Source organism: Chiloscyllium plagiosum, unplaced genomic scaffold (assembly GCF_037043375.1).
Source record: "Chiloscyllium plagiosum isolate Xiang-an unplaced genomic scaffold, Cpla_swu_hap1 HiC_scaffold_6, whole genome shotgun sequence".
NCBI lineage: Eukaryota > Metazoa > Chordata > Chondrichthyes > Orectolobiformes > Hemiscylliidae > Chiloscyllium > Chiloscyllium plagiosum.
Window position 1 is genome coordinate 90,960,985 of NW_028270144.1, and position 22,096 is coordinate 90,983,080.

At 39.2% G+C, this 22,096-nt stretch overlaps 1 protein-coding gene and 1 pseudogene across 1 annotated transcript in view; both read left to right on the forward strand.

Annotated features, from left to right (window-relative positions):
* The window catches only part of LOC122548022 (protein POLR1D), a 45,647-nt gene that overhangs the window by 388 nt on the left and 23,163 nt on the right, over positions 1–22,096 (forward strand). The gene's annotated exons all lie outside the window — the stretch shown is intronic.
* LOC148149807 (uncharacterized) lies at positions 32–20,118 on the forward strand (annotated as a pseudogene).

Consider the following 22,096-nt stretch of genomic DNA (forward strand, 5'->3'; position numbering starts at 1 on the left):
AACAACTTCAACCAGAGACCATGTTAATGCCATGATCAGCGGCACAGGGCCTGCTGGCGCTGCCCTGTCCGCGGTGTCTTGGCAACCGACTCCAAGCAAAACCGATTCAAACTTTTCTGGTTACTTGTTCGGTATTGCGTTTGTTACAGGCATTTTCCCAAGTATGTGTCTGTGCATATCTGCATAAAACATACCAGCCCAGTGTGGCCAGTTGGTGTGACGTGTTTCTCGCTGTGGTGATATCCACCTCACAAATCTGGGATATGTCACGGCCATCCCCTCGCCCACAACCTCAGCAAGGGATTTGGATCAATCAGTGTCTACATAAAGTTCAAGTTACCCTCCGACTAAAACATGCCGGAGAATATGATAGGGTTCAGAAATCCGGCACGTTACCATCCGTGATTTGTTTGTCACTAGACTCGCCAGTGGAACATAGTAGAGCACCATGCTTATCACGGTCTTTCAATTACTGCTTATATAATTTTTGAAAATCAAATCAACATGTGGAATGTTATTACAGGTATCCTACTTACATTTTTATGGAAATTTATCTTTTTTATAGTTACTCTTTATTTGCACTGTAGCTACTAACATAATAACAGAAATAAATCTAAGAACTACGAATGCTGGAGATTTGAAGCTAAGAAAAACAGAAAATGCTGGAGAGACTCAACAGGTCTGGCAGCATCTGTGGAGAGAAAACTGTTGACGTTTTGAATTCAGTGACCCTTCAGAATAATGACTTCATTTCATCTGTGATACAAGGTCCCCTAAACAGCAATGTGACAATATCCAGCTGACATATATTTTCAACTTGTTTTGAAGTTTTTATTCCTTACATATTGTGCCACCCCAGCTCTACTCCAAGGCTGGGCAATGTGAGGTTGTCAATATGAGGGGTTGCACCGTGGCTCAGCAGTTAGCACTGTTGTTTCACAGCACCAGGGTCCCAGGTTCAATTCCAGCCTTGGGCGACTGTCTGTGTGGAGTTTGCACATCCTTCTCGTGTCTGCGTGCGTTTCCTCCGGGTGCTCCGGTTTCTTCCCAAGGTCCAAAGATGTGCAGGTCAGTGAACTGCCAGGCTAAATTGCCCATAGTGTTCGGTTCATTAGTCAGAGGGAGGTGGGTCTGGGTGGGTTACTCTCTGGAGGGTCGGTGTGGACTGGTTGGGCCGAAGGGCCTGTTTCCATACTGTAGGGAATCTTAAATTTAGTTTTTGGAGCTCTTATGGCACGACAGTAAAGACCTTATCTCTGGGCCAGGAGACCTGGGTTCAAGGTCCACCTGCTCCAGAGGTGTGCAATAACACCTCTGAACAGTTTGGTTAGAAAATATCTAAGTAGGCAAGGAATATGTCTGGAGGTGTAATATCCCAAGATTGTGAGGTGGTCAACACCACAGCAAACAGCACCATAGAACATACCACATCGCACTAACCTGTCAAACCTGGGCTGATATATCTGCATACAAATGCTTAAGCTCTTTTTCAAAGGCTGTTTTGAGATTTCCTTGAGGAATTTCAGGGTCTACTTTTCTTCATTTTCATTTACTCCATAAAGCGTTAGATTACATGGTAACATGACTAGTCTGTATTTGTACTGTTTTTTCCAGTTTTTTTTCCTTAGCTTTTACAGCATTTTAGTAATCTAAATCAAAAGACTATAATACACAGATCATCCAATTTTCAGCCAAGGATTAATCCGATCAAAAGTACGTGATAAACATATGTCAATGCTATAATCTGATGTGCTTTCCCTGTTCTAAATTATCCTTGAAAAACTAGTGGTAAACTACCTTTTTGAATACAACTGAGTTGTTTGCTGGTCATTTTCAAAGATCAGTTCAAAGTCAATTACATTGCAGTGTGTTTGGATTCAACAAAGGCCTCAATATTTAAGGATGATTTCTTTCCAGAGAGGACATTAGTGCATCATGTGTTTATCTTTACAACAATGCAATTTATTTCATTGAGTTTAATTTCCCTTCCAAGAAGGGAATTTGAGTCCTAATAATTCATCCAGGCTTTTGGATTGCTAGCTTAGTAAGCTGACCACTCTACTACTGATCCCTGTCACAAACTGAATGGATGTAAAACATAAAAGTATCTCGTGAAATTTCTATCTTCACTGCTCCATTATATGCCCTGATATCTTATTATGTCTTATCGTATTAGGACCCAGATACCATTTGATGTTTAGTACTTAGTCCACACAAAATGGGCGGCACGGTGGCACAGTGATTAGCACTGCTGCCTCACAGCGCTAGAGACCCGGGTTCAATTTCCACCTCAGCCGACTGTGTGGAGTTTGCACATCCTCCACGTGTCTGCGTGGGTTTCCTCCGGGTACTCCGGTTTCCTCCCACAGTCCAAAAATGTGCAGGTTAGGTGAATTGGCCATGCTAAATTATCCATATGTTAGGTGATGGGGTAAGTGTAGGGGAATGGATCTGCACGGTGGGTTGCGCTTCGGCGGGTTGGTGTGGACTTGTTGGGCCGAAGGGCCTGTTTCCACACTAAGTAATCTAATCTAAAAAAAGACTGTATTCATATTGCAAAGTCAGCATGAGGACGCTCTGACATTAGTTACAGTTAATGTGTAGCCCAAAGCGGTGAAACACCAGAGTAAAGTGTAGCAGTTTGTAGAAAGGTACCTTGCTTTCAAATTATTCAGGATGAATATGGACAGCTCAGTTCAAAATTCATTAGAAAAATGAAAGCTGGTTTCTAGCAATCTAGCACTTAACCCTTAGCAACAACTTAACTAAAGTCAGTAGTAAATTTAGGGCACAAAATATTTAAAGATATGACAACCTTTATAAGTAAATAAATTAACAAGTGGTTTGGAGAGTATGATCTACTGTTGTCCAGGTTTAACTGTTTGGAAATGATGAGGCTGCAGCTTTGAGACAAGTACCGGTTAGGGAATATAATGCGGGTGTCTTATTTGAGCGTTTTTAATCTTTGTCGCCATTTCACTGTCTTCCTTCCTGGCTCAGATTCACCACAGCTTTTAGTGCTACATTGGCATTCCATATGCTAGCAGTTGGGCTTCTTGCACAGACCATCTTTGTTCTATCTCTCTCACAGGCAGGGATAGCATTTCTCTCATTTGTTATCGATTTTTCTTTTCGCAGGCATTTTAGGGCTTTTGGAGGCAAATTCATCCACTCTCTTCATGTATGTTAAACTTTGATATACTTGGTTGTGTCAAACATGAGCTGCAATTTCATTACCTATGCCTTGGAATTGTGCAAGGTCTACATAAATGCCCTTTAAAGCCTGCATTATTGTTATTTAATAACTATAAATGTGGATCAGTTTCTCAAGGGACTGTACATTCTTTTCTATCTATAGAAAATACCTCGTCAATTTCTGAGGAATCATTTGAAGGTTATGCATTGAAAAGTTGTACTGTAGTTGGTGTAATTAAAGGGAAATAAACATTTTTTAAAATGTTATCGTAATTATGTATTCAAAATGGGAAATCCCAAGAGACAGTATTAATTCCTCTGAAGCAACCAATGCTGATAGTAACAAGGAAAAACTTTTCTAAGTTATTGTTTGGGGAAATTAAAAGATAATTTTAAAATTTGCATCAATAATGGGAAGAAAATGTCCTGTTTCAAAGATCAGAAAACAGCATTGAATGATGTTAGAAAGCTTATGCACTTAGCACACTTGCACTGCACGTGAAAAATTACATTGTTAGGTACAAGACAAATTTACAAATAAATGCGGATAGGTTAGGTGAAAGGTGTAGATGGAGTTTAAAGTTAATTGTGAGGTTGTCCATTTTGGTTAGAAGAGCAGAAAGGCACGTATTATCTAAATAGAGAGAAACTTCAAAATGTTTCAGTGCAGAAGGATCTAGGTGTCCACATGCATGAGGTAATAAGAAAGGCAAATGGAGTTTGGCATTTATAATTAAAGGAAGAGAGTATGAAAGTAGGGAAGTGCTGCTGTGACTACAAGGCATTAATGAGACTGCAGCTGGAGACTCTACAGTTTTGGTCCCCTCTTTGAGGAAGGAGTTTGAGTTGCATTGGAGGCAGTTCAGAGAAGATTGATTAGATTGATTCCAAAGGTTTGTTTCACGAGGAAAGATTGAGCATTTCTGGCCTAAACACACTCAAGTTTAAAAAATGAGGGGAAAATTAATTGAGACATATAAGATGCAAAAAGGGATTCACAAAGTAGAGCTAGAGAGGATGTTTGCCCCACAAGAGGAATTTAAAACCATGGTCATAGTTTTAGAATAGGGGTAGCAAGTTTAAAACAGTGATGAGGAGACATTACTTCTCTCAAAGGACCGATAATCTGGAATTCATTACACGACAGTGCATGGAGCCAGCACATTGAGTAAATTTAAGGAAGTCATCAACAGATTTTTAATTAGTAATGGGTTGAAGAGTTATGGAGAATAGGCAGCAAAGTGTGATTGAAACCGAGATAGGTTCAGCCATGATTGTAATGAATGGCAGTGCAGGGTTGAAGGGCTGAATTATCTATTCCTGCACCTGGTTCCTATTTCTTAATGTCATGTGTTGTGAATTGAAATGACTGAAGGCTAGCATCTGTGTAATGGATGCTAATACGTTCGCCTTGACTTCACTGATGTGCTGAGTGTCCCCAGTGATGAGGATAGTCTATTTGTGCAACTATTTCCTCCTGGTTGTTTTATTGTCTACATCATTCATGACCAGAGTCAGCCAGTATGGAAACAGACCCTTCGGTCCAACTCGTCCATGCTGACCATGTTTTCCAAACTAAGCTAGTCCCACTTGCCCGCATTTGGCCCATATTTCTCTAAACTTTTCCTATTCGTATACCTGTCCAGATGTCTTTCAAAGTTGTAACTGTACCGGCACATACCATTTCCTTTGACAGTTCATTCCACATATGAACTACCCTTGTATGAAAAAGTTACCCCTCAGGTCCCTTTTAAATCTTTCTCCTCTCACCTTAAAAATACACCCCCTAGTTTTGAACTCCCCAACCTAGTGAAAGGACCTTTGTTCACCTTATCTATGCCCATCATGATTTTATAAATCTCTATAAGGTCTCCTCTTAACCTTTTACACTGCAGCCTCTCCCTAAAACTCAAACCTTTCTGTTGCAGCAACATCTTTGTAAATATTTTCTAACCACCTCCAGTTTGATCATATTTTTCCCATAGCAAAATTTTACACAGTACTCCAAAAGTGTCCTCGCTAACGTCCTTTACACCCTCAATGTGATATCCCAACTCCAGTGCTCAATGGTCTGAGCAATGAAAGCAAGCATGCTAATCACCTTTTTAACCACCTATGATGCACCTTTCAAAGAATTATATACCTGAGCCCCCTAGGCTTCTCTGTTTGACAACACTACCTAGAGCCCTACCATTAACTGTATAAGTCCTGCCCTTGTTCGCTTTACCAAAATGCAATACCTTCCATTTATCCAAATTAAACTGCTTTTTTGCACACTTCACTGATCTCTTGGCTGATCTCTCAATTTGTTGGCAATGATCCCATTTGGCATCTGCCAGGCTATGAGGTAACAGACTGTAGTTGAATACAGTTCTGCTGATCTAAAAGCCCATAGTATCTCATGATAGTTTTGAGTTGCAAGATCCGTTTAAGTCTTAGGATAGCAGTAGTGCCACACAATACAATGGAGGGTGTCCTCAGTGCAAAGATAACACTTGATCACCACAATGACTGAGTGGTGGTTACTCCTGCTGATACTATCAGGTAGATTGGAGAGGATTGATGCTCAGTAGATTTCTCCCTCTGAATCCCTCAATGCCTGTGCCAGCCACAAACCATAGCAACAGAAGTAGGCCATTTGGCCATTGACTCTGCTCCATAGTTGAATACCAGCATGGTTGATTTAATAATCCACCTTCCTGTCTTTTTTTCCATTAACTGTGATCCCCTTAATTCTTAAAAACTCAGTCATGAATATATTTAACAACCAGCCTAAACAGCCATCTGAAGTAATGAATGCCACCAATTCATTACCTTTAGAGAAGAAATTCCTCCTCATCTTTGTTTTAAATGGGCAACCTTTCCTCTGAAATTATATCCCTGGTCCTGGACTCTTCCACAAGGGAAAACCATCTCATACACCCATTTGGCCATTTGGCTCATTGGGTCCATGCCAGTTAAAGACCTGACTGTACTAGTCCTATTTTCCAGCTCTGGTCTATTAGCAACAAAATTGAATGTATAAATACATTGAAGCAACTGAAGATGATTGGGTCTACATTATTAATTTTATCCATTAATCTCACAGAGGCCATAGATATAGTGAAATGGATACCTTGAAGTTTTGTGGTATCTGACTCATACATGCTGTTTTTTTGCCCTGTTTAACCATACCCAGCAAATCCAAAACTTTGGTAACTAAAAAACTTGTAAAATTGTAAAATTTTTATTGGATACATTTTAAATTTTTAACACTGAAGGATTTTTTTCTCTCTCCACACAAAAAAAAACTTCTCAGGATCACTGAGGCTCATTAGTGGTACTGTTGAGGCATTGGTACATTATTTAAGAATGCAATAATGCCTTGCTCAAAAAAGGGTTTTCAAGGGTTTTTACTGTGAGATTAACAGCAGAAGAATGGATGTTCATTGATTCAATGATTACTCGGTGATGGTAGTTTTGAAGGACATTAGTACCTCCGAACGAATGCAGAATCATTAGCAGCAACATTTTGCTATCTGTGTTATACATCCTGTTGCTTTCAGTTTCAGTGGTGAAATAAACTGATGGTTTTACCATTGCAAAATTCAGGCCACTGTTTTTATTAATGACGTTTTTCTATAGTTCTGAAGTTTTATTTTTTATTTTGTAAAATATATTTGGGGACTTTTGTTTAAAATCAGGACTATTGTCAGAAAGGAGGCCACAATCAATACTTCATTGTTGTTTGCTCCCAGATTCCATTTTCATGTCTCCATGGTGGTGTTAGATATTACTTGTCGCCACCAACATGTTCTAGGCTTTGGGGCTACAGTGCCCCAGCTGCCATTCAAGTGCAAAAACCTGGAGCCTTGGTTGCTCCACCTGCAGGCACCTCCTGCACACAGTCATCCAGATTGGCAGGAGTGTTTAGGATTTCAAATATAATGCAGCATGAGAAAATCAAGGATCTGTGTTTCCCAGATATAGCTTAACAAAAGAGATGTGCACTCACGTTTATTTTACCCACACTCTGACTTAGGTATAGATGAGAAAAATCTTATTCTTGTTTAAGTCAGGCAACTAATCAAAACTCCTTAACTCTACCAAATGAAAAAAATCAGTTTTGAAGTTCTAAAATATTACTTATTTGTGCAAAGTTTGTTAGCTGTATTTATGGTCTCAACTTAAATCAATATCCAATCACGAGACAAGATAGAAATGCCCACAAATTTTGTACCTGCTTTCCTGTGTTGTCACATTTCTTTTTGTGGAAGCAGCTCTACTGCTGGTCTGTCTGCTCTAGGGACTTCTCAGCTTTTGCTGCTCCTTTTAACCTTGCTGTGACCACTTCAGAATCTCTCTCAGGTCTGCTGCCAGCCTATTGGCTTCTGGCACCTGAATGCTCCAGCTGCACTTGGTGATGCTGACTGCCTATCCTGGGACTTCACCTCGCCCATTCCTCCCAGCATTTACCTTGTCAACCCTCCCTAAGACAGGTTTCAATAAGGTCACCTGTCATTCTTCAGAACTCAATGGGTACAGGTCCAAAGCACTGTCTGTTCTCTTAAGAGCATCTTTTTATACTCAGAGTGAACTGTCTCTGAACTGTCTCCAATGCTAGTTCATAGGTATGGCCTAACTGGTGCCTTGTATTGTTTTGCAAAACTTCCTTATTTTTAACATTCCATTCCCTTTGAAATTAAGCCCAATAATCCATTTGCCTTCCCTATTACCCACTGAACTTGGATGCACCTCTTTTGTAACTTATGCATGAAGACATTCAAATCCCGCTATGTTGCAGCTTTCTGTAGTCTTTCTCCATCAAATAATATTCTACTCCTCTATTCTTCCTGTCGTGGTGCATAAACTCACATTTTCCCACATTATGTTCCAAAAACATGGCAGACAATATAATATCTGGTTTTTCTTTGTAGGACCCAGCCAGCTTGGTCAACAGTAGTGTTACCGAGCCACTCAAGGCACTGGTTTACATTTAATTTTTAATTTATTGAAACTTATTTATTTTGCTACGAACTAACTTGTATTGAACACTAGAACACTGGGAAAATACTTTCAGTCTTAAACCTTCATTAACCACAGATACTAGCTCTCATTGTGATCAAATTCTCCATTTCTGTGACCACTTTGTGCATTAAGATATCGTAACTTCTTTTTGTACAAAACAAGCCAAAAGATATAAATGATATTATCTTGTTTACCCAGTCAGGCATCTTCCATTTCAACACCTCTTTGTTTTTGGGAGCTGTACAGCTCATGGTAGAACACCTTTTATTGGTCAGAGCATTGAGAATTGGGAGGTCATGTTGCAGCTGTACAGGACATTGGTTAGGCCACTTTTGGAATATTGTGTGTAATTCTGGTCTCGTTTCAATCGGAAGGATGTTGTTAAACTTGAAAGGGTTCAGAAAAGGTTTACAAGGATGTTGCCAGGGTTGAAGGGTTTGAGCTATAAGAAGAGACTGAATAAGTTGGAACTGTGTTCCCTGGAGCATCAAAGACTGAAGGGTGCAGGGCTGGCCAGGCTCTGTTTAGGTGTGCTCCCCGCAGACCTGACAGGCCAGCTGGATGTCTTTTCGCATGATGGTGACTCGCTTGCGTGGATGGTGCGCAGGTTGGTGTCCACAAAGAGCCACACCAGGTAAGCCTCGCTGGCCTCCTGCAGGGCCATGAAAGGAGGTTTATAAAATTGAGGGTCATGGATAGGATAAACAGACAAGGTTTTTTCCCTGGTTGTGGGAGTCCAGAACTAGAGGGCATAGGTTTAGGGTGAGGAAGGAAAGATATAAAAGGGACCTAATGGGCAACCTTTTCACACAGAGGGTGGGGCGTGTATAGAATGAGATGCCAGAGGTGGTGGTAATATGAAGAGGAAGGATTTAGAGGGATATAGGACAAGTGCTGGCAAATGGGACTAGGTGAGGTTAGGATATCTGTTCGGCATAGACGAGTTGGACCAAAGGGTCTGTTTCCGTGCTGTACATCTCTATTGTCTCTATGACTTGGTAAGTGAATAACTTTTAAATCAATATTAAACTGGTCACCATAATGTCAAATATCAGTCCCAAACTGGAAAAAGTTCGTAAAAAGCGGCAGGATGGCACAGTGGTTAGCACTGCTGCCTCACAGCGCCAGAAACCAGGTTCAATTCCCGCCTCAGGCAACTGTGTGTTTGGAGTTTGCACATTCTCCCCGTGTCTATGTGGGTTTCCTCCGGGTGCTCAGGTTTCCTCCCACAGTTCAAAAATGTGCAGGTTAGGTGAATTGGCCATGCTAAATTGCCTGTAGTGTTAGGTAAGGGGGTAAATGTAGAGAAATGGGTCTGGGTGGGTTGCTCTTCGGAGGGTCGGTGTGAACTTGTTGGGCCGAAGGGCCTGTTTCCACACTGTAAATAATCTAATCTAATCTAGTTAAAAATCACACAACACCAGGTTATAGTCCAACAGGTTTAATTGGAAGCATACTAGCTTTCAGACCGACGCTCCTTCATCAGGTGATTTCGACATCACCTGATGAAGGAGCATCGCTCCGAAAGCTAGTGTGCTTCCAATTAAACCTGTTGGACTATAACCTGGTGTTGTGTGATTTTTAACTTTGTACACCCCAGTCCAACACCGGCATCTCCGAATCATAATCTAATCTACATAGGGTAAAGAAAACCTTGCATTTATGAAACACCTTTTATGTCCTTGTGTGATTTATACTATTTCAGTTCCTCAGCATTGTTTCTTCCTAAGGAAACTGATATTGGAATGTAGGAAATGTGACAGTCTTTTGAGCCCTGCTAGGTCCCAGAAATAGCAATATAATAATGTTTAGAAAATCTGAATTTTTAATGGTACTGGATAAGGAACAAATAACTTCCCAGCTTATGCATTAAGTACTGACATGAGATTATTTCTTTTACATTGATTTGAAGGAGTGGGCATGACATTGATTTACTGTCTCAGCTGATAAAACTATGTGATATAAATCAAAATGTCCTGTAAAACTACTTGCTGACAAGGTAGAACATAATCCTATGCTTTCTAATATAGAGAAAAAAAATTCCACATTATCAATAAAAGCAACGCTTCTTATTACAACAACAAAACCTCAATCAGTTCACACGATGAAAGTTAAGGAATTATAGAGACTGTTGTATATAATAAATATAAATTATTAACAGCTTTAATATTTTAGATAAATTATTTCAAATCTGGTTATTGGTCATCCCTTTGCTTGTTATTCAGTTTTTAACACTTTGCTTGCACTGTGTGACACCTTTGATCACCTCCAGAGACTTATTTGACACTCCACTCAACGTTTGTATAATCTTTTGATCTCTCTGCCCATAAATTCTGTATCTGTGTGCTTTTCTCTCACTTCACCTGATAAAGGGGCTATGCTCTGAAAGCTTGTGATTTCAGATAAACCTATTGGACTATAACCTAGTGTCATGTGGCTTCTGACTTTGTCCACCCCAGTCCATATCGTGACTCCATAAGCAAGACAGAGGATGATGGTTGAGGGTTGTTTCTTGGACTGTACGCCTGTGACCAGTGGTGTGCCGTGAGGATTGGTGCTCGGTCCATTGCTTTTCATCATTTATATAAATAGATATGAATTTAGGAGGTATGGTTAGTAAGTTTGCAGATGACACCAAAAGTAGTGGTCTCGTGGACAGTGAAGAAGGTTATCTCAGAAGACAATGGGAACTTGATCAGTTGGGCAAATGGCACATGGAGTTTAATTTAGATGATTGAGGTGTTCTGTTTTGATAAGGCAAATTAGGGCAAGAGTTGGCCCTGGGGAGTGTTGCCAAACAGAAGAGTGCAATTGCGTAGTTCCTTGAGAGTGGAGGCACAGGTAGATAGTGTGGTGATGAAGGCATTGTCATGCTTGCCTTCCCTGGTCAGTGCATTAAGTATAGAAGTTGGGAAGTCATGTTGTGGCTGTAAAGGATATTGGTTAGGCCACTTTTAGAATGCTGCTTTCCATTCTGGTCTCCCTGCTATAGGAGAGGTGTTCTTAAACTTGAAAGAGTTCAGAAAAGACTTGTAAGGATGGTGCCAAGATTGGAGGATTTGAGCTATAGGGGAGGTTGAATACATTGGAGATTTTTTTCCTTGGAGCATCGGAGGTTGAGGGGTGACATTATAGAGGTTTATAAATTCATGAGGGGCATACATAGGGTGAATACCCAAGATCTCTTTTTCTAGGGTAGGGAAGTCCAAAACTAGAGGAAATAGGTTTGAGGTGAGAAGGGAAAGATTTAAAAAGGACCTGAGAGACAACCTTTTCATGCAGATGGTGGTGCTTTATGGAATGAGCTGCCAGAGGAAGTGGGTATTATTACAACATTTAAAGGCATCTGGATGGGTGCATGAATAGGAAAAATTTAGAGGGATATGGGCCAGATGCTGGCAAATAGGATGCGATTAATTAAGAATCTCTGATTTGGCATGGACAAGTTGGACTGAAGGGTCTATTTCTATGCTATAGAACTATGACTATATAAATAAGAGCCAGAGTAGGTCACATTGATGTGCCTCATTGCATATTACAGTCTTGAGAGTGGTTTTCTGCTTCCTTCCGCTTTCCTACATGCTCACTATCCCCGGCTCCCTGACAGCATAAAATTGCCTATCTCCACCTTAAATACTGTATATTCACCAATGGAACATTCATAATCCTCTGCGCTAGACAATTCCAAAGATACCACCTCATTTCTCAATTCATAAAAACAATCTAGATAAAGATATGGTGGAGCATGTGCATACATTTACAAAGGGTTTAAACTAAGTGGATTTTAAGAACAACTGGCAAATGGAATTTAATGTAGAAAAGTCTGAATTGTCCAATTTGGTCTTTTTTTATATAAGGATAGAATAGGGTACTTTCTAAATGGTGAAAGCTTAGAAACAGCAAAATTCCACATAGAAGATGATGTATAAATCATTACAATGTCATGAACAGAAAATAATCAAAGGGCTAATGGCTTCCAGGCCTCCTCAGCAGAAGACTAGAGTATAAAGGGTAGAAATTATTTTTCAATTATACAACACTTGCATTAGACTGCACTTGGGGTATGGTTAGCATTTCCAGGCATCACACCTTGGGGGAATATATTGGGCTAATAATACTTGGACTCAAAATATGAAGAGAGACTGCATGAATTGGTGCTATTTTGCTGGCCTTTTAAAAGTCTGAGGGATTTGATTCTTTATTCCAAAATACTAAGGGAAATAGAGGGGTACATTTGACACAATCTATTTCTCTAAGTTTGGATAGTATGTGAATAGGACCAAAGTCTAAAAATTAGATTCAGAAATTTTAGGAGCGAAATTAAGAAACATTAATCCATTCAAAGAGTGAGAGAAGTTTTGGAACACACTGCGAATAGCAATTTATATTAGCTCAATTGTTAATTTTTAATCTGAGATTGATTTTTGTTAGCCAGATATAGAAAAGGACTAAGGAGTAATGATGGATATTGTGATGATCCTGCTCCTTAACAAGGATATGTTGCCATTGGTTTTTGTCAAGAGGTGTCGTAAAGGCAGTGGTGCCGAAATGGCTGACGGAAACTGCCTAAGTCAACAGTCGGAGGAGTGGCCAGTTCTCCAATTCAGGTTTTTTTCTAGTTTGGTTTAGTTTTAGCAAGCAGTCTAAAACTTTCTGAGGACCTAGAGAACCAGCTACAGTGAAAAAAGGTTCCATGATTCAACAGAAGTCTTGCTAAACTTTCTCTCTGAAAACTCTCCTACCTGTAAGAACCTATATTTGAATTTACCTTTTGCTAAGGTGTGTTTTTGGGATGTTGTAGGGATTGGAACAGCTTTGTTAAGTTGCGATAGAGTCAGGTTATCAAATACATTATGTTATTCTAAATTGTGTTTTCTTTTGTTCGTGTTTTGTCAGAAGTGTTTAAGTAAATTGTTTTCTTTAAAGGTGTGTGGTTTGGCTGGCTGCATCACTCCTGGAATATCCACTATACATTTGTCGAAAACAAAGTTAGGGTCTGGGCTACCTTAAAATATATTAAGGGGATCTGGCCTGGTCCATAACAATAGATTGGGTTTCTGATTAGCCATTATCTCACTAATAGTAGAACACGCTTAAGGGGTTAAACAGTCGATGTCTACTCCAACTCCAATATATACATAGGCATTCTTTCTTTTAAAAATGTCTAGTAAAATTCATACTTATTTCATTTTATTAACATGGTTATGATCATGTTTGGTATATTTTCCTTTTCCAGAAAGCTTGGGCTATAGTAGTGTAGTAATTATGCTGTTGGAGTCCTATTGAAGAAGTGTGGACTAATAGTAAGAGTTCAAACACCATAATGCAACTTCCAATACAGTTTCTTTTTAAACTTCAGAATTTTTCTGATCCAATAATATTCTTTTGGAAAATAAAATTGACTTTCTTGCCAAACCTATCCCGACAAATATGCTTCATTTGTAACTGCTCTCTGAACTGAACTAACAAGCCACTCAATTATACAGGTAAACCATGGTAGAGTAGTTCAAGAAGAGTGCTTACCCTCAACTTGTTAAAGGCATCAATCTCCAGATCCCAAATTTGAATATACATTATATGGAAGTTCTTTGATCTTGATTTCAAGTAATGTTTCCTATTGGAGCAACAAATAGGATTATTTTTCACATGCTGCCCAACAGTTTGATATGTTGCATCTAAAGTGTGGCTGAAGAGAGCCTGAATGATGCTTCCTTTTAGTCACCAAGAGACCATTTATAATACAACACTGAACATATGTGAAGGAAGAGCGGAAACCAACTCATGTTTCAAGGTAGCATGTTTCAAGGATCCTGTTATTAAAGCTAAGTAATTTGCTTTCGTTAATTACAAGAATTATGTGAGATATAATACTATGAATGCACTAAGAGATGTTTTTAAATAATGTCCACCAAACTGTAGATGGGTCTTCTAATGGCCACTGTTTGCAGCTTTGCTAAAACCCCCAGATGCCCTTCAAAACAGATAATACTTGATAGGATCAAAAAGTCAACAGGTCCATCAGCAATGGAAACTACTCTTTTGAAAACAAAAGCAGGGGAGGTCATCACTGACTGCAATAACAGTTGGACAGATGAGGTTAACACTACATCATGTTATAGTCTAGAGGAAGCTTTAGACACCATAGAAAGTCTGCCTGCAACAGCTGTGAAGGCATCTCTCTGTTGAGTACTGTGGAAAAAGTATTTGCCTATGTTGCCTTTGTCAGACTGCAGATCTTGGCTAAATACATTTATCCTGAATCCCAGTGTGCTTTCAGAACTGAAGGTCAGCATTTGACATGATTGGCTCAGTGTAGCAGCTGTAAGAGAATTGCCATGAGCAGAGGCTGCCTGTTCACAGAGCTGAAGAAAATTGGCTTCACTTTGAAGCTGCTACGTGATCTTCTTTTTCCATGAAATAATGGATGAGATAGCTATGACATTTTCTATTTTTTAATGGATTTTGAAATTGTATGTCTATACCTTTCTTCTTTTTGCCTCTTGTATTCTTTTCTCTCTCCAGGGTCTTTGTTCACCATTACCCCCTCCACCCCAGCCCTCATTTGGTTTTTATTTGGTGGAGGGGGTAATGGTGAACAAAGACCCTGGAGAGAGAAAAGAATACAAGAGGCAAAAAGAAGAAAGGTATAGACATACAATTTCACGTTATTAATTGAAATGTTTAAATTTTGAAAGTATCGATAAAGAACATAGTAATTAATCTTCTTCCATACAATTAAATAAAGTCAAACTGGAATGAAACTCTTGTACTGTTCTTTTCCTCTACGCTTTCTAATGAACTTTCAAAAATAAAGTAAGTCTGTGATAAACAAAAATATCAAGTCCATACTCTTGCTTTGGAAGGGACTAAATTTTGCAAGCAAAAGCTTTATAGTATAAAGCTAAACAAAAGGCAATTTGGTGCAAAAATTTAGTTATACTATTATAATAGCATTTTATTTAAAACCTTATTTTGAACATCAATAATGTCAGTCACGATGAGAGAAGTTGTGATTCTAATTGGTTCATGATGGTGACATGTTTTTCGTAAAGTTTTCTTGTTATAAAATAGTGGTATGTTTAGGAATTATCCATAACATGCATTGTTATGAAAAATACTGATAATACAGATATTGACTGACAGTGTGCACCATATCCACTATTTTTAATAAATACACTAATTTTGAATCATTAACATTTCATTTGGCTGCATGTGATTAAGTATATTTTTAATCTGCTTAAATTTAAAACCTGAGTTCGTTTGTTAAGTATTGGTAACACAGATCAAGCACTGACCTTTTCAAAAGTGGAACTGAATGCTCGAGAAAGTACCTATCCTTTTCTGTATTACATGTGGCACATGTGGCAATCCCAAATAGAGTAGAACTGGGGAATAGATGTAAGTAGAGTGGAAAGTGTGGGTTAGAAGTGTGGACAAAGAAAGGGAAGATATGAAGAAAGGGGAGAGACATTGAGAGGTTAAATAGCTTAAAATGTTTTAAAATAATATCAAAAATTGCCAATAATACTAAACTTAGCAGTGTGGATGATAAAAATTGACTCCCAATAGGACATAAACTAATGAACAGGTGACATAGAATTTAATACAGAAAAGTATATGGCAATGAATTTTGACAGAACAGTTAGGAAGAAACAATGATTTGGAGATGCCGGTGTTGGACTGGGGTGTACAAAGTTAAAAATCACACAACACAAAGTTATAGTCCAACAGGTTTAATTGGAGGCACACTAGCTTTCGAAGTAGTGGAGGGCTCAATCCTAACACACAGAATTCATAGTAAAAATATATAGAAACAATGTAGACTTAATTACACAGCTCTAAAGAGTATGAAGGGACAGATGCTTGTGGATTCATGTACATTGATTTTTGAAGGTACCAACGTGTTGAGAATATAATTGGTAAAACATATAGAATCTTAGGCTTCATAAGTAGAGACACTGATTACAATAATTTCTCACTTAGTTATTGTTGTATTTCTGAAAATCGTAACTTTAAGTGAATCATTGGTTCCTACAGGTAAGAAAACAAAGCTAGGTTCCTTCAAAATTTCTGACTAGAAAACTCAAAGTACATGTACTGTATTTGTTGTACTATGCATTTATAGTTGAAGTAACTTGCAAAATAAAATAAATATCATAAAAATTCAGATTTGATAAAACTCATCTCTCTCTCTCTCTCCCTCTTGCTCTTTTTTTTGCACTTTCTCAGCTGCCTTGACTTCCTAATGTTCAGTTTCTTACCAAGTGAACCTTTGTCTATTTTGGTTGGTACCATTTGCTGTCTTTCTAAGACTTTAAAATGGGTTTTCAGCGTTACCTGATATAAAGTTCCACAGGGGGCAGTTCTGGAGCACCAAAATGAAAATCAGTTTGCAAATTCAAGCAATGAGCCTTTTTGCTCAGAAATTCTCATGCTTCAGTTTCCTTACAAAAAAGAAACTGCAGGTTGAATATTTGTTGTTGAGAACTTTTACTTCAAAGTTTTAGAAAAAGATCGCTGTTTATTCAATTGCAAATGCATGTCTCCATTTATACTCATTTCAATGTGGTGTTGATCAGATCATGAGACCCAATGACTATTAACAGCCCAGAATGAAAATAATGCAAAATAACATCAAATGACACAAAACAATGGCATGTAACAACGCTGCAAGATAACATTAAACATAAATTGAAGATGGAAGTTTTGAATGTTGATCCCAAACTGAATTGACTGAAAATGGGGCAACTTAAAACAGGTATTTGCTTGCAGTATTCTGAATACTAATAAAATCCAGTTCTGATCGTATTAAGGAAGAATATGAGAGTGATTTAAGTAATTGGTTTGAGGCTAGAGGGATTTTAGCAACATTTATGTGGGAGCAATTGTGTTTTTTCTCCATTTGAGAGAGAGGATTTGAGTCAAGATATGATAGAGGTGTACAGAAAAAAATGACCGCTTTAAATAAAGGAAGCTGTTCCCTTTAGCTGCTAGTACAATAAACATGGATATAAAAGTTTGGGAAAGATATGCAGTGGAATGTGAGAAAGGGCTTTTGAAAATACAAAGTACTAATTACCTGAAACTTGCTGCCAACTCAAGGTGTTGGAAGTGGAGATGATCACTGGCTTCAAAAGGAATTGAAGAAATAAACTTGATGGTTTGCAGAAGTAGAGCATGGAAGGAGACAGGCTAGATTGCTTTACATGGAGCTGTAATACTTCAGGGCTAACAGCATCAAAGAGAAATTTTTCATCCATTCATTGATTGCTTGGGAATTGTATTTGGCACCTCATCAGAACACCCAATGGAGGAGAGAATAGCTGACAGCAACCGCTGCATTTAAGCTTTATTTTTCCAAAATTGCTGTCAGTTTCAATGAAGAAATGATAAATGCAGATAATTTCACATCATAACCACGACAATATCCAGGCCATATTGTTATATATTCCATCTTGGCAAGATTGAAAACTAACAATCCCGTGATCACAAATTTTGAATGATTGATTATTGGAATAGCATTCAAATTTTTATTGATACTGTTGTGTTCGCTAGTTTCCGTTTCTGGGCTATTTTGTGAATTGCTTAAAAATTAGTTACCAATTTTGAAATGATAATGTTTCAAGATTGATTTTTTTTGGCTGAGAGAAGGAGTAAGGGATAAGCAACTTTACAGGTCCAACATTAGGTGGGTTAACAAAATTGAATTAAAGTAAATTCATTACTGAAATTGCTTTAGGCAGTTACAATATCTCAACTCACCAGCTTCTGAAATTGCAACACTAATTTTAGTGATTGGGTAAGTTTCTAATTATGACAAGTGATTATAATTAGTGAACCACTCACCTTAACTGATGCACAACGAAATACCACTTGCATTATGATTTTGTATTATAGAAAATAACTTTCAGAACTGTTCTCTACAATAATGAAAACTAACTTTCTTTAGCGAAGTTTGAGAAGATTTGTAGCTCAGGTTGAGGTTCTGGATATAAGTTTGCTGGCTGAGCTGGAAGGTTTGTTTTCAGATGTTTCATCACCATACTAGGTAACGTCATCATTGAGCCTCCGGATGAAGCACTGGTGGCATGTCCCGCTTTCTGTTTGTGTTTAGGTTTCCTTGAGTTGGTGATGTAATTCCCTGTGATGACATCATTTCATGTGGTGACGTCATTTCCTGTTCTTTTTCTCAGGGGTGGTAAATGGGATACAAGTCAATGTGTTTGTTGATAGAGTTCCAGTTGGAATGCCATGCTTCTAGGAATTCTCGTGCGTGTCTCTGCTTGGCTTGTCCTAGGATGGATATGTTGTCCCAGTCAAAGTGATGTCTATCCTCATCTGTATGTAAGGATATTAGTGAGAGTGGGTCATGTCTTTTTGTGGCTAGGTGATGTTCATGTATCCTGGTGCCTAGTCCGCGGTGTGGACAAGGAAGATTTCTTAGCAGCATTAGAAACAATACTAAAAGATAACCAACTGTCAGAGGAAACCCAGCAACCCATCAGACAGTCTCACCAACATTAAGCAAGGAAAAGGAAGGAAACACACTCAATACACAAGAAAGGAAAGCGCTAGAAAGACTTTTAAAAAAGTATTGTTATCCTACTTGCAGACAAAGGATGGTTGACAGTCATCTTAAATCAAAGAGACTACGTCGAGAAAGCAAACGCACTACATGCAGGTACCATCACTTACCAACAAGTGGCGATAGACCCAATTCCACAACTAGAGAACCAAATCACGGCTCTACTCAAAGGTGAGGTTCAGAAATTTGGAGAAGTAAATAAGACCGACTACCAAAAAATGAAACCAGACGGATCCAACACACCAAACTTCTACGGACTACCCAAAATTCACAAACCAAGAGCCCCCCTCAGACCCACAGTCTGAGTACCTGGAACATCAACTTACGGATTGGCCAAGGATCTACACCAAAGACTAAAACACTTAGTAGAAGACTAACGCCACTCCATCCACTCCACCCAAGAACTCCTAAAGACCATCAAAGACACTAAGATAGAAGGGGATGAAATAATGGTCTCCTTTGACATAACAGCCCTGTTCACATCCATCAACATCAATCTGGCCAAGGAAATATAGACTACATTATTAGTAGAACCAAAGACACATACACCAAATACTATCAACTTCATCAGCAAGGACAGTATCGCCAAGCTAGTGGACCTATGCCTTACTACCCACTTCGCCTTCAACAACACAACAACTTGCAGTCAAACTAACGGAACACCCATGGGATCTCCAATATCAGGGTTCTTAGCAGAGGCAGTAATGCAGAGACTTGAACAAACAGCTTTGCCAATCATCCAACCCAAACTTTGGGTCCACTATGTGGATGATACCTTTGTCATCACTAAACAAAACAAATTAGAGGAAACCTTCAAGACCATCAATAATACCCTTACTAGCATAAAATTCACTAAAGAGCAGGAAAACAACAACAAACTGCTATTCTTAGATGTCGCAGTAGAGCGAATGCCAATGGGGAACTTCAAACTAGTGTCTACAGGAAAACAACACATACTGACCAAATACTGAACTCCAGAAGCAATCACCTCATCACTTACAAACGAAGCTGCATTAGAACATTATTTCAACGAGCGACCACACACTGCAGCACAGAGAAACTATGCAGAGCAGAGGAAAATCACCTGTACAGTGTATTCAAAAAGAACGGGTACCCAATGAACACAGTCCGCCAATTTCTCAGCAATAAACCCCAACAAGCAGACAAAATACGTCCAGAAACCCTAGCCACTCTCCCCTACATCAAAGACATCTTGGAAATGACTGCTAGACTACTCAGACCTCTTAGCATCATGGTAGCCCACAAACCCACCAACAGCAGCTAATGAACTTGAAAGACCCTGTACAGGCAACAAGCAAAACTAATGTCATTTATAAAATGCCTTGCAAGAACTGTAACAAACACTACATTGGACAACCAGGCAGAAAACTAGCCACCAGGATAATGAACATCACCTAGCCACAAAAAGGCATGACCCACTCTCACTAGTATCCTTACATATAGATGAAGAAGGACATCACTTCAACAGGGACAACACATCCATCCTAGGACAAGCCAAACTGAGACAGTCATGAGAATTCCTAGAAGCATGGCATTCCAACCGGAACTCTATCGACAAACATATTGACTTGTATCCCATTTACCACCCCTGAGAAAAAGAACAGGAAATGATGTCAACACAGGAAATTACATCACCAACCCAAGGAACCTAAACACATAAATACAAAGCGGGCCATGCCACCAGTGCTTCATTCAGAGCCTCACTGATGTTACCTAGATGATGAAACATCTGCAAACGAACCTTCCAGCTCAGCGAGCAAACCTACATCCAGACCATTATTCTTTATATTAATTGGAAGACAAAATCTGAAATCTAATAGCATTGTTTATAAAAATAATTGTGGATCATATCAGAAAAATAATCTGAATTGATTCTGTTAATTGTCCATTTTCCTTCAAGCATAACAGTTAACAAAACTGCAACACTCCATTGGAGTACCTTGGTTGAAGTTAATCCAGAACATAGGAACTGTTAGGTCTCAAATATATAACTCAAATGTATAGCCTTCCACATCCATCAAAGTTTTACCTGCAAATCCACTAATATCATTTATTGTATCCGTTGCTCCCGATGCGGTCTCCTCTACATTGGGGAGACTGGGCGCCCCATAGCAGAGCGCTTTAGGGAACATCTCCGAGACACCCGCACCAATCAACCAAACCGACCTGTGGCCCAACATTTCAACTCCCCCTCCCACTCTGCCGAGGATATGGAGGTGCTGGGCCTCCTCCACCGCCGCTCACTCACCACCAGACGCATGGAAGAAGAACGCCTCATCTTCCGCCTCGGAACACTTCAACCCCAGGGCATCAATGTGGACTTCAACAGCTTCCTCATTTCCCCTTCCCCCACCTCATCCTAGTTTCTAACCTCCAGCTCAACACTGTCCCCTTGACCTGTCCGGACTTGTCCGACCTGCTCCGCTCCTTTTCCACCTATCCACTCCACCCTCTCCTCCCTGACCTATCACCTTCATCTCCTCCCCCACTGACCTATTGTACTCTATGCTACTCTATCCCCACCCCCACCCTCCTCTAGCTGATCTCTCCACGCTTCAGGCTCTCTGCCTTTATTCCTGATGAAGGGCTTTTGCCCGAAACGTTGATTTTGCCTGTCCTCGGATGCTGCCTGAATTGCTGTGCTCTTCCAGCACCACTAATCCAGAATCTGGTTTCCAGCATCTGCAGTCATTGTTTTTACCCTGTATAACTTCAGTCAGGCATTAGGACAGATATATCCACGCTTAGATTTTCAAATTCTTGTCATCTTTAAATACTGTAACTAAGAAGTTCAACAAGTCCAGATCTTGTTAGAAATATAGAAATCTGTCCTGTGGTGCAGCATCTAGTTCTCTTGAAGCGAACAATTCCAAGGCCTGATTACTGTTTGTTAGTGGATATTCTGGCACCTGTACCACTGGTTGATAGTATAGGATGTTTTTGAAATCTGCTGTACTTTAACAGCATTCAATAAGAAAATCATCAATAACATAGTGCAAGGTACAGAAGTTAATCAGTCCAGATAAATGTAATAAATAGCACTCTCAGTCTTTGGGTATTTGGTGTCATGCCTGTGGCCAGCTAGTGCTCAACTTGATGTCACAAAATATTTCATCATACAACCATCGATCAGGATCTAGAATGACCTTCGGGAATGAATAGCTGAAGTATTCAAGAAATAATTAGATGTTGTTAAGGAAGTACCGTAAGAAAATAATCAATGGCAATCAAGCCAACATTTTGCCACTGTGCACATATTCCCCTTTGTTTTGAGGTATTTTTAATCTT